This window comes from Heterodontus francisci, chromosome 8 (genome assembly GCF_036365525.1).
Source record: "Heterodontus francisci isolate sHetFra1 chromosome 8, sHetFra1.hap1, whole genome shotgun sequence".
Taxonomy (NCBI): Eukaryota; Metazoa; Chordata; class Chondrichthyes; order Heterodontiformes; family Heterodontidae; genus Heterodontus; species Heterodontus francisci.
In genome coordinates, this window is record NC_090378.1 from 67,434,763 (window position 1) to 67,449,196 (window position 14,434).

Sequence of the window (14,434 nt, forward strand, 5' to 3'; positions counted from 1 at the left end):
CATCCTTCCTGTAGTGGGCCGACCAGAACTGCACACTACTCATGCTGTGGCCTAACTAGCGTTTTATATAGTTACATCATAACCTCCCTGCTCTTATATTCTGTGCTTCGGCTAATAAAGGCAAGTATCCCATATGCCTTCCTAACCACCTTATCTACCTGTGCTGCTGCCTTCAGTGAGCTATGGACAAGTACACCAAGGTCCCTCTGACCCTCTGTACTTCCTAGGGTCCTACCATCCATTGTATATTCCCTTGCCTTGTTAGTCCTCCCAAAATGCATCACCTCACACTTCTCAGGATTAAATTCCATTTGTCGCTCCTCTGCCCATCTATATCGTCTTGTAATCTAAGGCTTTCCTCCTCACTATTTATGACACCAACAATTTTTGTGTCATCTGCGAATTTACTGATCATACCTCCTATACTCCTAAATCATTACTGTACACTATAAACAGCAAGAGTCCCTGCACTGATCCCTGCGGTACACCACTGGTCACAGGCTTCCAATCACAAAAACAACCCTCAACTATCACCCTCTGCCTCCTGCCACTGTGCCAATTTTGGATCCAATTTGCCAAATTGCCCTGGATCCCATGGGCTCTTACCTTCTTAACCAATCTCCCATGCAGGACCTTATCAAAAGCCTTACTGAAGTCCGTGTAGACTACATCAACTGCTTTACCCTCATCTACACATCTAGTCACCTCGAGCAATTCAATCAAGTTTTTAGACGTGATCTCCCCCTGACAAAGCCATGCTGACTATCCTTGATTAATCTGTGCCTCTCCAAGTGGAGATTAATCCTGTTCCTCAGAATTTTTTCCAATAATTTCCCACCACTGATGTTAGATTCACCGGCCTGCAATTACCTGGTTTATCCCTGCTACTGTTCTTTAATAATGGTACCACATTCGCTGTCCTCCATTCCTCTGGCACCTTTCCTGTGGCCAGAGAAGATTTTAAAATTTGTGTCAGAGCCCATGCTATCTCCTTCCTTGCCTCACATAATCTGATGAGGGACTTCAGTTACATGGATAGACTGGAGGAGCTGGGGTTGTTCCCTTTTTAGAGAAGAGAAGGTTAAGAGGAGATTTGCTAAAAGTGCTCAAAATCATGAGGCATCTAGACAGAGTAGATAGAGAAATTGTTCCCATTGGCAGAATGATAGAGAACTAGAGGATGTCAATTTAGGCTGAATGGCAAAAGAACCAATGACAACATGAAAATCTTTTACAAGGGAGTGGTTACAATGTGGAATGCACAGCCTAAAAGGGTGGTGGAGGCAGATTCAATCATGGCTTTCAAAAGGGAATTGGGTAAGCACCTGAAGAGAGTGGGACTAGCTAAATTGCTTTTGCAGAGAGCCGGAACGTACATAATAGGCTGAATGGCCTCATTCTGTGCTGTAATCATTCTATGGCTCTAAGTGTTTGGCCCCTCATTTGCATATTCTAGAAATGCAAGGGCAATGGGGGAAAGAGCTGGCAAAAACACTGGGCCAATTGCCCTCCTCCTAAATTGTATTATTCTGACATGCACCTATTTCAGGCCTCCACTCAATGCCTAAAAAGAAAAAGGGCCTGATGAATTTAGTAGAGGGTCCAATGCCTGCACAGATTGATATCTTTTGTGTCCATTTTGTGCCAAAAAGACCATTGTAATGCCTACCAATTTCTACCCCTGGTGCCCCCCCCCCCCCCTTCACAACTGTCCTGGCTGGGGGTACTGAGGCCAATTATGATACTAATCAATTATGATTATTACCTTGACTAGGATCAGCTAATTGCACACAGACCAAGAATCAAGTCCAACACTTTCTGATCTGCAGGACGTAGTGCCTCACCACAGGCTGGGGAAAAAATATACCTTGTACTTTTGAAACATTAATTCTGTTCCCCTAAATACTCTTTGTACTCTTGTATAAATTATGGCAATTGCAAATGACCATGTAGTGCATTTGCAGTATATTTTAGTGGCGTATCCAGAGCACTTTACTCAGACAGCTGGTGCAGAAAGTCTTGTCGTGTGAGCATCAGCACTTGAGTACAAATTACATAATGTATTGATTAACCACAAAATAGAATGAGTGAGTGAGTATTCCAGTCACAGTACTGTGCTGCATGTGCTACCACAGAGACAGTTTGGTTTATGAGACTGTTTGGTTTGTCAAGTGTGAAACAAAATGGTACTGCCTGAAAATCAGTGGAAGCAAAAGAATGGAATGGCAGCAAGATAGAGACCAAGCTAGGCCATATTTTCTATGCTTCTATATGCATATTGGCATATTGGAGAGCATAAAAAGCATCAGGGTTCCTCAACCAGCTGTAATCTGATAAGTTTGCAAGTATGTATGAAAGTGGGGAGCGGCTTCTCTTGTGATGGCCCCAGAGTTTAAAAGCTTGCTGACAGTCATTGCCTAGGGTCACACGCAAAGACTAGATATTTATTCCCAAAGGAGCTATCGGTGCTTGTGGAACCATATGCTAACATAAGCTGTTGTATTCAGGAAATGTATGAGGTTGGAAGGGAAAAGCTCCCTTGATGTTTCCTGTTACTTTGGAGCAACATTGAGAGGCCATAGCTGTACATGCTTGAGAACATTGCTAGGTTTTGGTAGAAAAATGTCATGGGACATTGCATTGGGACAGGAATAATTACCAAAAGATGGGATGCCATTTCAAAAGCCTCCAGCTTTAGGCAGACGTGGGTTCACAAGTTCCTCTGACTAAGCATACTGAAAATCCAACACGCCATAGGCAAGATTAGATGCTTTGGCAAAATCCCAGTGAATCTTTGTTGTGGCACTAATTCTGATTGTGCCAGTGGTTTGCCCCTGACCCCAGCTGATTTTTTTGGGGTTAGGCTGTTTTGCATATTGTATTGCTTTGCCTGTGCTGGGACGAGGGAGTAGTACCACAGGGCATGCGCGATGCCAATATCATCACCCTCTATAAGAACAAGGGTGACCGCGGTGACTGCAACAACTACCGTGGAATCTCCCTGCTCGGCATAGTGGGGACAGTCTTCGCTCAAGTCTTTTTAAACAGGCTCTAGAAGCTCACTGAACGTGTCTACCCTGAGGCACAGTGTGGCTTTCGAGCAGAGAGATCCACCACTGACTTGCTGTTCTCCCTTCGCCAGCTACAGGAGAAATACCGCGAACAACTGATGCCCCTCTACGATGCTTTTATAGATCTCACCAAAGTCTTTGACCTCGTCAGCAGACGTGGTCTCTTCAAACTACTAGCAAAGATCGGATGTCCACCAAATCTACTAAGTATCATCACCTCATTCCATGACAATATGAAAGGCACAATTCAGCATAGCGGCGCCTCATCAGACCCCTTTCCTTTCCTGAGTGGTGTGAAACAGGACTGTGTTCTCGCACCTACACTGTTTGGGATCTTCTCCCTGCTGCGCTCTCATGCGTTGAAGTCTTCAGAAGAAGGAATTTTCCTCCACACAAGATCAGATGGCAGGTTTAACCTTGCCCATCTAAGAGCGAAGACCAAAGTACGGAAAGTCCTCATCAGGGAACTCCTCTTTGCTGATGATGCTGCAGTAACATCCCACACAGAAGAGTGTCGGCAGAGACTCGTCGACAGGATTGCGGCCACCTGCAACAAATTTGGCCTAACCATCAGCCTTAGGAAAATGAACATCATGGGACAGGACGTCAGAAATGCTCCATCCATTAATATCGGTGACCACGCTCTGGAAGTGGTTCAAGAGTTCACCTACCTAGGCTCAACTACCACCAGTAACCTGTCTCTAGATGCAGAAATCAACAAGCGCATGGGAAAGGCTTCCACTGCTATGTCCAGACTGGCCAAGAGAGTGTGGGAAAATGGAGCACTGACACGGAACACAAAAGTCCAAGTGTATCAAGCCTGTGTCCTCAGTACCTTGCTGTACGGCAGCGAGGCCTGGACAACGTATGTCAGCCAAGCGCGACGTCTCAATTCATTCCATCTTCGCTGCCTCCGGAGAATCCTTGGCGTCAGGTGGCAGGACCGTATCTCCAACACCGAAGTCCTCGAGGCGGCCAACATCCCCAGCATATACACCCTACTGAGCCAGCGGCGCTTGCGATGGCTTGGCCATGTGAGCCGCATGGAAGATGGCAGGATCCCCAAGGACACGTTGTACAGCGAGCTCGGCACTGGTATCAGACCCACCGGCTGTCCATGTCTCCGCTTTAAAGATGTCTGCAAACGCGACATGAAGTCCTGTGACATTGATCACAAGTCGTGGGAGTCAGTTGCCAGCATTCGCCAGAGCTGGCGGGCAACCATAAGGGCGGGGCTGAAGAGTGGCGAGTCAGAGACTTAGCTGTTGGCAGGAAAAAAGACAAGCGCAAGGGGCGAGCCAACTGTGTAACAGCCCAGACAACCAATTTTACCTGCAGCACCTGTGGAAGAGCCTGTCACTCTAGAATTGGCCTTTATAGCCACTCCAGGCGCTGCTTCACAAACCGCTGACCACCTCCAGGCGCTTACCCATTGTCTCTCGAGTCAAGGAGGCCAAAGAAGGAGGAACAGAATGTCTCTGGCAGACATCGAGCACCTGATGTGGTTTAGACCTCTGAGCTGAGCTCAGAATGGATTTTTTTCCCAAGTATTTTTAGAAATACTGTTTGCCTCCCACCCACCCCCCCCCCCCCCCCCCCTGCCACCCAACCGCCTCAGCATGAAGAATGCCAGGAATATTACTAAAGTTCAACTAACAGAAAGCATTAGCATGTCTATGTAATATGTATGCCCATATTAAAACAGATGTATTGTAGTCTGAGCTCATTTCTGCTAGAAAATCCAAAAACTTACAAGATCAAGTAAGAAACCGTTGGAGCAGTTTCTGAAGAACTTGCTGCACCAAATTGTTAGAGTTATGCCAGGGAGCCAGTGTAACTGAAGTGGGAAATTAGGCTGGTATGTGCAGATTTGAGAGAGATGGGAGCAGATTTTACTCTCTTGTCCCTTCGGACCAAATTGATAGTTTATAAGGCTTATGTTCTCAGCACCTTGCTGTATGGCTATGCAACATAGGCGACTCACAACTACCAGGAAAAAAAGCTCAATTTCCATCTTTGCTGTCTGCAGCACATTATGGGTATATCCTGTCAGGACAAAATCACAACTGTGGCAGTCCTCTCAAAGGCAGAGCTCCCAAGTGTGTTGGCACTAATCAAGCAGAGGTGGCTTTGGTGGTTTGGACATGTCCACAGGATGGAAAACAATCACATACCCAAGGACCTTCTGTATGGTGAGGTAGCTGGGGCCCCAGAATACCAGTGGGATGCCCAAAGCTCTGCTTCAAGGACCCTTGAAAGCGTGACATGAAGGCCCTGAATGTCAACTATCGCACCTGGAAGTCACTAGCTGATGAAAGAGGGAAATGGCTACAGCAGGTTGGCAACAGGCGACTCCAAAAACAGCACTGGCAGCTTCACGTGCAGCACTTGTGGCAGAACCTGCATCTCCAGGATTGGCCTTCACAGCCATCAGCAAAGGTGCACCAAGAGAAGACACCCATCTAAATGGATCGTTTTAATAAATGCTGGAAATACTCAGCAGGTCTGGCAGCATCATTTCAGTTCAGTGACCCTTCATCAGAAGTGGCAAAGATTAGAAATGTAATAGGTTTTAAGCAAATAAAGCGGGGGTGGAGCATGAGATAACAAAAGTGAAAGTGTTGGTAGGACAGGGTCATAGAGTTGCATTAAACAGTCACCCACCTGCAGCACATAAAGGCATATTGAGGAGGGGGATTTCTCATCTATTAAGTGCAAAAGACAAAACTCTGCTCCATGATATATGATCTAAATCTACAAGGGCGAATGGTAGGGGAGCCAACAACAGGGCTCCTTGGATGCCGAGGAGATAGACATTCTGATGAAACAAAAAAAAAGAGGATGTATGATGGATTCCAGGTGAATTCAAGTGAGAACCAGGTCAAATACAAAAGTTTGACAGGAGAGGTTAAGAGGAAAATAAGACTGGCAAAGAGAATATGAGAATAGAATGGCAGTCAACAAAAAAGGAAACCCAAAAATCTTCTACCAGCATGTACATAGTAGGTAGGTAGTAAGAGATGGAATGGGGCCTATTAGGGACTAAGAGGGTAATGCATGCTTAGAGGCGCGGGACAAGGCTAGAATACTTAATGAGTACTTTGTATCCGTGTTTGCTAAGGAAGAGGAATCTGACAAAATATTGGTAGAAGCAGAGAGAGTAGAGGCAATGTATTGGGTAAAAATTGAGGGAGGAGGTACTGGAAAGGCTGACTGTTCCCAGGATAATTCACCTGGTACAGATGGCTTGCATCCCAGATTGCGAAAGAAAGTGGGGGTGGAGATAGCAGAAAGGCTTGCCGTAATCTTCCAGTCTTCCCTAGATATGGGGGAGGTGCCAGAGGATTGGAAAGTGGCAAATGTGACACCCTTATTCAAGAAAGGGTGTAAGGACAGTCCTATCAACTACTGGCCAGTTAGTTTAACATTGGTGGGTAGTGTTTTAGAAACAAATAATTGGAGGGTAAAAATCAACAGGCACTTGGAGAGCTTTGAGTTAATTAAGGAGATCCAGCATGGATTTGCAAAAGGCAGATCATGCTTGACTAATTGAATTTTTTGACGAAGTAATCAAGAAAGTTGATGGGAATGCAGTGGATGTTGTCTATGTTCTATGTTTGTTTGATACGCTGCCACCTTAGTTAGTCTCGCTAGAGAGATTCTTAGTCTGTAGTAGTTAAACATTAATCTTTATTACATTATAACTATTTACACTCCACACTAGTCTGTGTGACTTCTGCAAAAGCCACGCTGCATCTATCTTTTGAGCCCCTCTCGCATGATCTCTTGTATCATCATGGTTGATAGCATTCTTTACAATCTCTCAACATTAACCCTTTCAGACCCTTATACTACATTTCCCCCCAAGTCTTTATCCAAATACATATTTACATACATTCACTTTTTTATTTACTTACTACTCCATCTCCCCCCAAGTCTCTGACTTCATAGATTCAGTCAGTCAGGAGTCTTCACAACTCACCCTGATCTTGTTATCGTCAGATGTGGAAGATTCGTCGTTTTTCTCTGATCTCTTGTGTCTTTACTTGGACGGTCTTCATTGAGGTTTGTAGTATTCGGTGCTTTCTGAATTTCAGGTTTGACGTCTAAATGTGTGATCGATTGACGTCTTTGATGTAAAGGAGTAAGATTCCTTCTATTTCTTCCTATAGTACCTTCTGAAGTTCTTAGTAAATAAGATCACTGTTAATTCTCCTCTTTCTGGAGAATTACTCCTCTGTTTTGGTCTCATACCCATAACTTTAACCCTTTTGACAACTTCGGTAGGTTTCTGGTACAGTATTTCCTGCTATAATTATGGTCTTGTTTCTTTTGGTGAGACTTTTCTTTGTCTTGTACTATCTGATGATCCTTGCTTTGTAACCCTGGAAGTAATTTCCTGGGTAGAATTGGAAGTTGCATTCAAAGTTTTCTTCCCATTTAAAAGTTCAGATTTAAAAGCCTGCTCGGGTCAGCAAAAAAAAAACCCGACCCAAACCCGACAGAACCACATCCGACCCGGCCTGAGTCCTTTTCATTTTTTTCCGCTCCCCACCCAACAATCAGTTAACTTACCTTCCATTTTTCAATTTGTTGCTGATCTGCACAAGCTGAAAATAACTAACAAAATCACTTTTATAGTCTAAAAATTAAATTAACATTGGAGCCACTTACCTGTGATAGTGTGTCCGACCCGAGCCCAAATGCCGGACCCGGAAGTGCGACCCGACCCGAACCTGACACGTGTCGTCAGGTTTGGGTCGGGTCGCCGGCCTTTAGTTCAGATGGTGCTAATTCACAGAATAATGGAGCAGTTCTGTAGGTCAGAAGTGCTAATTGGAAATCTTGGTTTCTTCAACATTGCTTTATTAGTTCTGATTGCTTGCTCAGCTTCTTCATTAGATTGTGGGTACGTGGGGAGCTTCTTAGACGAACAAATCCACATTTTTCCACAAAGTGTGTGAAGTAATCGTTTGCAAATTGTGGTCCATTATCGGATACTCTGAGATCAGGTATACCTTTTGTTGCAAAAACTACTTGTAAAACTCTGATGACCGCTTCAGTGGTTGTTGCGTACATCCGTTTAAGCTCGATCCATCTTGAGAAGTGATTGACATACTATAATTAGATAGGATCTTCTATCAAAGAAGAATTGATCCAACGCCAACCATTCCCAAGGTCTGGTTGAGAATTGGGTCAAAATTAGAGGTTTTCTCTGATCCTGTTTGTGGCATGCACATACATCGAAATTCGAAATCAGTTCTTTGATATCCTTCAAGATTCTTGGCCACCACATGGATGCCTAAGCCTGTGCTCTACATTTAGTTATGCCCATATGACCCTGGTGGATTTTCTCCAAGATATCTACTCTGAGTGACTCTGGAACCACCAATCTCTTGTCATATACCAGCAAGTCATCCACTATGGTAAAGTGTCTTCTGTGTTTGAAAAAGATTTTCATCCTCTTACCCTAGGGACTCTCTTGTGGCCAACCTTGCTCGCAATATTGGCGTTCATCTTGCAACTGCGCCTGACGAATTTGTTGGACTTATTTCTTCCTGAGTTTTCTGTCCATGTAGCACTCCTGCAGGAACTTGTTGCATTTTCTCTTTCTCGCTCTGGTCGTCTTTGGGCAGCATGGCAGTCTGTGCTGTTGTGTGTGGGCTCTCTCTGTGTTGGGCGGTCTCTCTGGTGGACTCTCCACAGTGCTCCGGTTGGGGTGGGGGGGTCTCTCTCTGTGTCCCAGCTTAGTCTTCCTAGACCAGTGAACAATTTTAGGAATTCCTGTTGAAAGTAACTCCTGGATTCTTCTTTAACTTCTTGTACCTTCTCTATAAGATGAAGGTCAATGCAGCCTCTTCTACTTAAGAGTGAGAACTCCTGATTTCTTAAGACATAACAGTGTTTCTAATATCTGCTTTCCCTTGTGCTGAAGTGTTACCTGTAACTTCCCCTTTACTTCAAGTTCAACCCCTCCTGGGCCATGTAACTGAGTTTCTGTTGGTTGCAGAAAGTGTGTGGATAGCCATGGTGCTTTGTCTGATAAGACCATTACACTTGCTCCGGTGTCAAGTTTGAAATTAGTGATATGTCCATTGACATATATGTCTGCTGACAAAGTACTTGATTCGGATCGTTGATATGCAGTTAAATAGTCTGACAAATACTAGCAAAGTAAATACATGAATGACAATAACTTGGATAACCAGAGAACAGACAAGTGGCAGATGGAAGTTAATACCTTCAAGTGTGAGGTGATGCATTTTGGGAGAGGCAACATATACTAAATGGCACAGTACTCAAGAGTGTGCAGGATCAGAGCGATCTGGGGGTGCATGTGCATTGATCTTTAAAGGTGGCAGGACATGTTGAGAGAATGGTTAGCATAGTATATGGAATCTTGGGCTTCATAAATAGAGACATTGAGTACAAAAACAGGGAAGTTATGCTGAACCGTTATAAAGCTGTGGCTAGGCCCCAGTTCTGGTTACTTTAGGATGGATGAGAAAGTCCTTGAGAGGGTGTAGATGAGATTTACCAGAATGGTTGCAGGGATGGGGGATTTTTAGTTACAAGGTTAGGTTGGAAAAGCTGGGGTTTTTCTCCTTTTGAGCAAAGGGGATTGAGGGAATATTATTAGAGGTGTACAAGATTATGACAGGCTTAGATAAGGTAGACGAGGAAAAACTTCGCATTAACTGATGGTACAACTTGGGGATACAGATTGAAGGTTTTGGGCAAGGGATGCAAGGGGGGAGGGGGAAGTATGAGGAAGAACTTTTTTACACAGCAAGTGGTAATGACCTGGAACTCGCTGTCCATGAGGGTCCATGAGCGGAAACAATCAATGATTTCAAAAGGAAATTGCATTGTCACGTGATAGAAATAAACTTGCAGGACTATGGAGATTGAGCGGGGGAGTGAGACTGACCGAATCAGCACCAACGTGTTGCAATGCCAATGCGAATTACTTTTGTTGAGAGAGTAGAGCTAGCTACACCATGTGGACCTTATCGGATGACCTCTGTGGATTCACACTGTCAAGAGTGCAGATTCATCCAATAAACCATAAGACTGAAGGAGAGGATTGTTATGGTTATTGAGGTGAGGTATTAGAAAATTCAGCAATAGGAAGACTGACCATTTCTCGAACTGCTGCTGTCATGAGACAGTTTAACCCGAGGTTAATATTTGTGCAGCTTCTCCACCTGCTTGTAATATGTGCCTGAAGACAGGGCAGTCAACAAAAGGGCAGTGATTTGCAAATCAGGACAACTTTATAGGATGGAGCTGATAGTACTTCAGAAGAGTCATGTTAAAACAGAAAAGCAGAGTGGGACAGAAAAGGACAGAGAGATTAACGGTAGGTAGCCAAGACTGATTTATTCATCTTGAAAGGCTGCTAAATTCTAAAATACAGAAACAACAAAATTTCTCTTGGACAAAATGTCATTTGCTCACCAAAGCTAGTAACAATATTAGATAAACGCAATTCCAAATAAAGATCGCCCATCACTTCCTCCAATAAAGCAATTCTCTTAAATACACGTATCTCTATATCTCAGTGTATCACTGTCGATTCCGATTCAGCTCTGACAAGATAATTGTTAACCAGCTTTTCTGCAAAAGGTTGAGCGGTTGTCACTGTATGTACTATTCAGTTACAAAGTGTTTAGTCACTATCTGCAAGATTGTACTCCAGACTAACCAGTTTATGTCCAAGCCAAATTTCATACCTTTAGCAAAGGTGCACTTATAACGGAATGTAATTATGCGATACAACTGTCAAATGACATTGGCCACTTAGGTTATCTGCCCTCAAACTGGATAGTAAATGATGCACATTGCAGTTACTGATCTTTGACATACTTGTAAAACTTGTCCTTAAAATCCAATTTGCAGCAAAAAAAATCAGTTAATGACTTTCTAACATGGTCGTTGAAACATAGTAAAAATTTATTATGTCTTCTCCAACATTTTTAAAACGTCAAATGCAGCGTGGCTTTTGTTTATTGTAGACAGTTCATCATAGAGTAAGGTTTATTAAAGCTATCCATTACATTGTATTTGCTAACGATTGTATATGGGTCAGCAGCATCTTGTTTTTACTACTATCACTCAGCTCCAATACACCGTACACTTGTACTCACGAGGAACATACAGTGCTGACTTCTAGAGATTCCTTGGATTTTCTTGCCTCTTTTCCCCTTAATACAAGTTCTGGAACAATTTAATTCCAAATGGATAGCAACAGAATTGTGACTTTTATTTGGAAATAAAAGTCCAGCAACTTCCAACAGGTCAAAAGACTAGCAGGTTGATAGGTAAATTGGCCATTATAAATTGTCACTAGTATAGGTAGGTGGTAGGGAAATATAGGGACAGGTGGGGATGTTTGGTAGAAATATGGGATTAGTGTAGGATTAGTATAAATGGGTGGTTGATGTTCGGCACAGACTCGGTGGGCCGAAGGGCCTGTTTCAGTGCTGTATCTCTAATCATAATCAGTCACTGAGCTTGTGTCCCAAGTGAAAGTAATGCGTGCCAGAGCATAGAAATCGAGACATTCCCTAAATGACTTTACATAGCACAAGCCTTTAAACTTGTGTTTTAAAATATCCTAGCTGCTAAGTTATATTAAAACACAAGGTTAAAGGCTTGGAGCAGGGGGGTCCAACCTTTTTGAGTCGGGGGGCCACATTACAATTTTTGTCGTACATAGGGGGCCAGTGAGAGAACTTTGGATAAAGGCATTAAAAATTTATTTTACTATTAATCAAAACAACAAATATGCATTTTGTGAAGATGCTTTAAATGAGAAGACTAATATATTGACTTATTTTCTCGCCACTATGTAGGACACTGATTTAGTGAGCTACCTGGCATTTTTTGCTTGTAGTCAATGTCTGCACGCACACTTTTATATAGCGATGTGGAGCATTCCGGAGAGATGTCCATCTGTCAGGAGTGATCTTGCTTATTGCTCTCACTCACACTCACTCACACTCACTCACTCACTCACTCACTCACTCACTCACTCACTCACTCACTCACTCACTCACTCACTCCTCCCATGTCGTGTCCCTCCCTCGTGTCATCCCAACATTCCCTTGGTGTGGGCCCAGCCTTCCCTCTGTGCCGGCCCAGCCCTCGCGCGCTCTCACTACAGCTCATGAGAATCAGTCTTTTGTAAATTTGTGGATATTGTTGTATAAAAGTTTACACCACCAACATTTGAAAACTTTATGGATCATATATCAGCAAGTTGTTGAAAAATCAATAAATAGTTCTTTGAGGGAGTTACATGTGCTGTGGAGGAAGGGGAACCGGTGGATGCATTGTACTTCGATTTCCGTAAGGCCTTTGATAAGGTGCCACATCAAAGGTTGTTGCAAAAAATAAAAGCTCATGGTGTAGGGGATAACATACTGGCATGGATAGAAGATTGGCTAGCTAAATGGAAACAGTAGGCATAAATGGGTCATTTTCTGGTTGGCAAGATGTAACGAGTGGTGTGCCACATGGATCTGTGCTGGAGCCTCAACTTTTTATAATTTATATAATTGACTTAGATGAAGGAACCGAAAATATGGTTGTTACATTTGCTAATGACACAAAGATAGGTAGGAAAGTAGGTTGTGAAGAGGTCATAAGGGGACTACAGAGGGATATAGATAGGTTAAGTGAGTGGGCAAATACCTGGCAAGTTGAGTATAATGCGGGAAAGTGGGAAATTATCCATTTTGGCAGGAAGAATAAAAAAGGAGCATATTATCTAAATGGTGAGAGATTGCGGAGCACTGAGATGCAGAGGGATCTGGGTGTCCTCATGCATGAATCGCAAAAGGTTAGTATGCAAGTACAGCATGTAATTAGGAAAGCTAATAGAATGTTATCGTTTATCACGAGGGGAATTGAATACAAAAATAGGGAGGTTATGCTTCAGCTATACAGGGCATTGGTATTGAGACCACATCTGGAGTACTCTGTACAGTATTGGTCTCCTTATTTAAGGAAGGATGTAAATGCGTTGAAAGCAGTTCAAAGAAGGTTTACTAGACTGGTACCTGGAATGGGCAGGCTATCTTATGAGGAAAGATTGGACAGGCTAGGCTTGTATCTGCTGGAATTTAGAACAGTAAGAGGCAACTTGATTGTTTCTTTGTTTCAAAGAAACATATAAGATCCTGAGTGGTCTTGACAGGGTGGATGTGGAAAGGATGTTTCCCTTTGTGGGAGAATCTAGAACCAGTGGTCACTGTTTAAAATAAGGGGTTGCCCATTTAAGATCGGGATGAGGAGAATTTTTTTCTCTGAAGGTCGTGAGTCTTTGGAACTCACTTCCTCAAAAGGCGGTGGAAGCAGAGTCTTTAAATATGTTTAAGGCAGAGGTAGATAGATTATTGATGAGCAAGGGGATGAAAGATTATCGGGGGGTAGATGGTTATGTGGGGAAATCAGTTCAGCCATGGACTTAGTGAATGGCGGAGCAGGCTCGAGGGGCCGAGTGGCCTACCCCTGCTCCTAATTTGTATATTCATATGTACAAGAGAGCAGACTTCCTTAAAAAGTGTTAAGTTTCCAGACTTGTGTCATTTGCCCAATTCATTGCATCAACTTTCTGCGTATATTTCAATAGTATGTAAAAATAAATTACAGCATTACCAGGAATATAGAACCAGTCATAAAACAGTCAATTAGGAGTAATGTTTTGAACTAAATTGGTATTGATCTCTAGGAGCTCCTACTGAATGCTGAAACGTCAAAGTAGTTTGCATGTATTACTGCTAATTTGTTGGTGTGCAGTTGAAAATGAATGCACCATGTGTTGCCTTTAAAAATATTTGCAGACAATATTTTAAAAATCTGTCAATGGTTTCATTTCATTTTTGTACCATAGTATTAAATTAAAACAGTTCTCAATTTTACTGCTTTTCCATAAAAGCTGTGGCAGGCAAGTATTAATTTGGGTCGCCAGACAACCACATGGTAAATAGCAACAGTTCATGCACAGAGGTTGTACCATCTCTCTCTACTTGTGAAAACTGCCTGTCTTAGAAAAGGAACAGGCATATCCGCGCACAAAGCAATCCAAATATTCTAAAATTTGCAGATAAACCTTGAATGGTCCCTCACTCTTTCCTTCCTCCTAAAATGTACAGGCTTTCATAATACAAACTTAGCATTATCTAATCGCAATTTCTCTATTTGCCTTGTCTTCTCTGCTGCTCTGTTGTCACCCATGGCTCAATTGGTAGCATTCTTGCCTCTGAGTCAGAGGTTCTGGGTTCAAAGTCCCACTCCAGAGACAAAATCCAGGCTGACGTTCCAGTGCAGTACTGAGGGAGTGCTGCACTGTTAGA

At 43.1% G+C, this 14,434-nt stretch overlaps 1 protein-coding gene across 7 annotated transcripts in view; it reads left to right on the plus strand.

Annotated features, from left to right (window-relative positions):
* The window catches only part of LOC137372881 (guanine nucleotide-binding protein G(I)/G(S)/G(O) subunit gamma-12), a 156,561-nt gene that overhangs the window by 128,604 nt on the left and 13,523 nt on the right, over positions 1–14,434 (plus strand). The window lies entirely within an intron of this gene.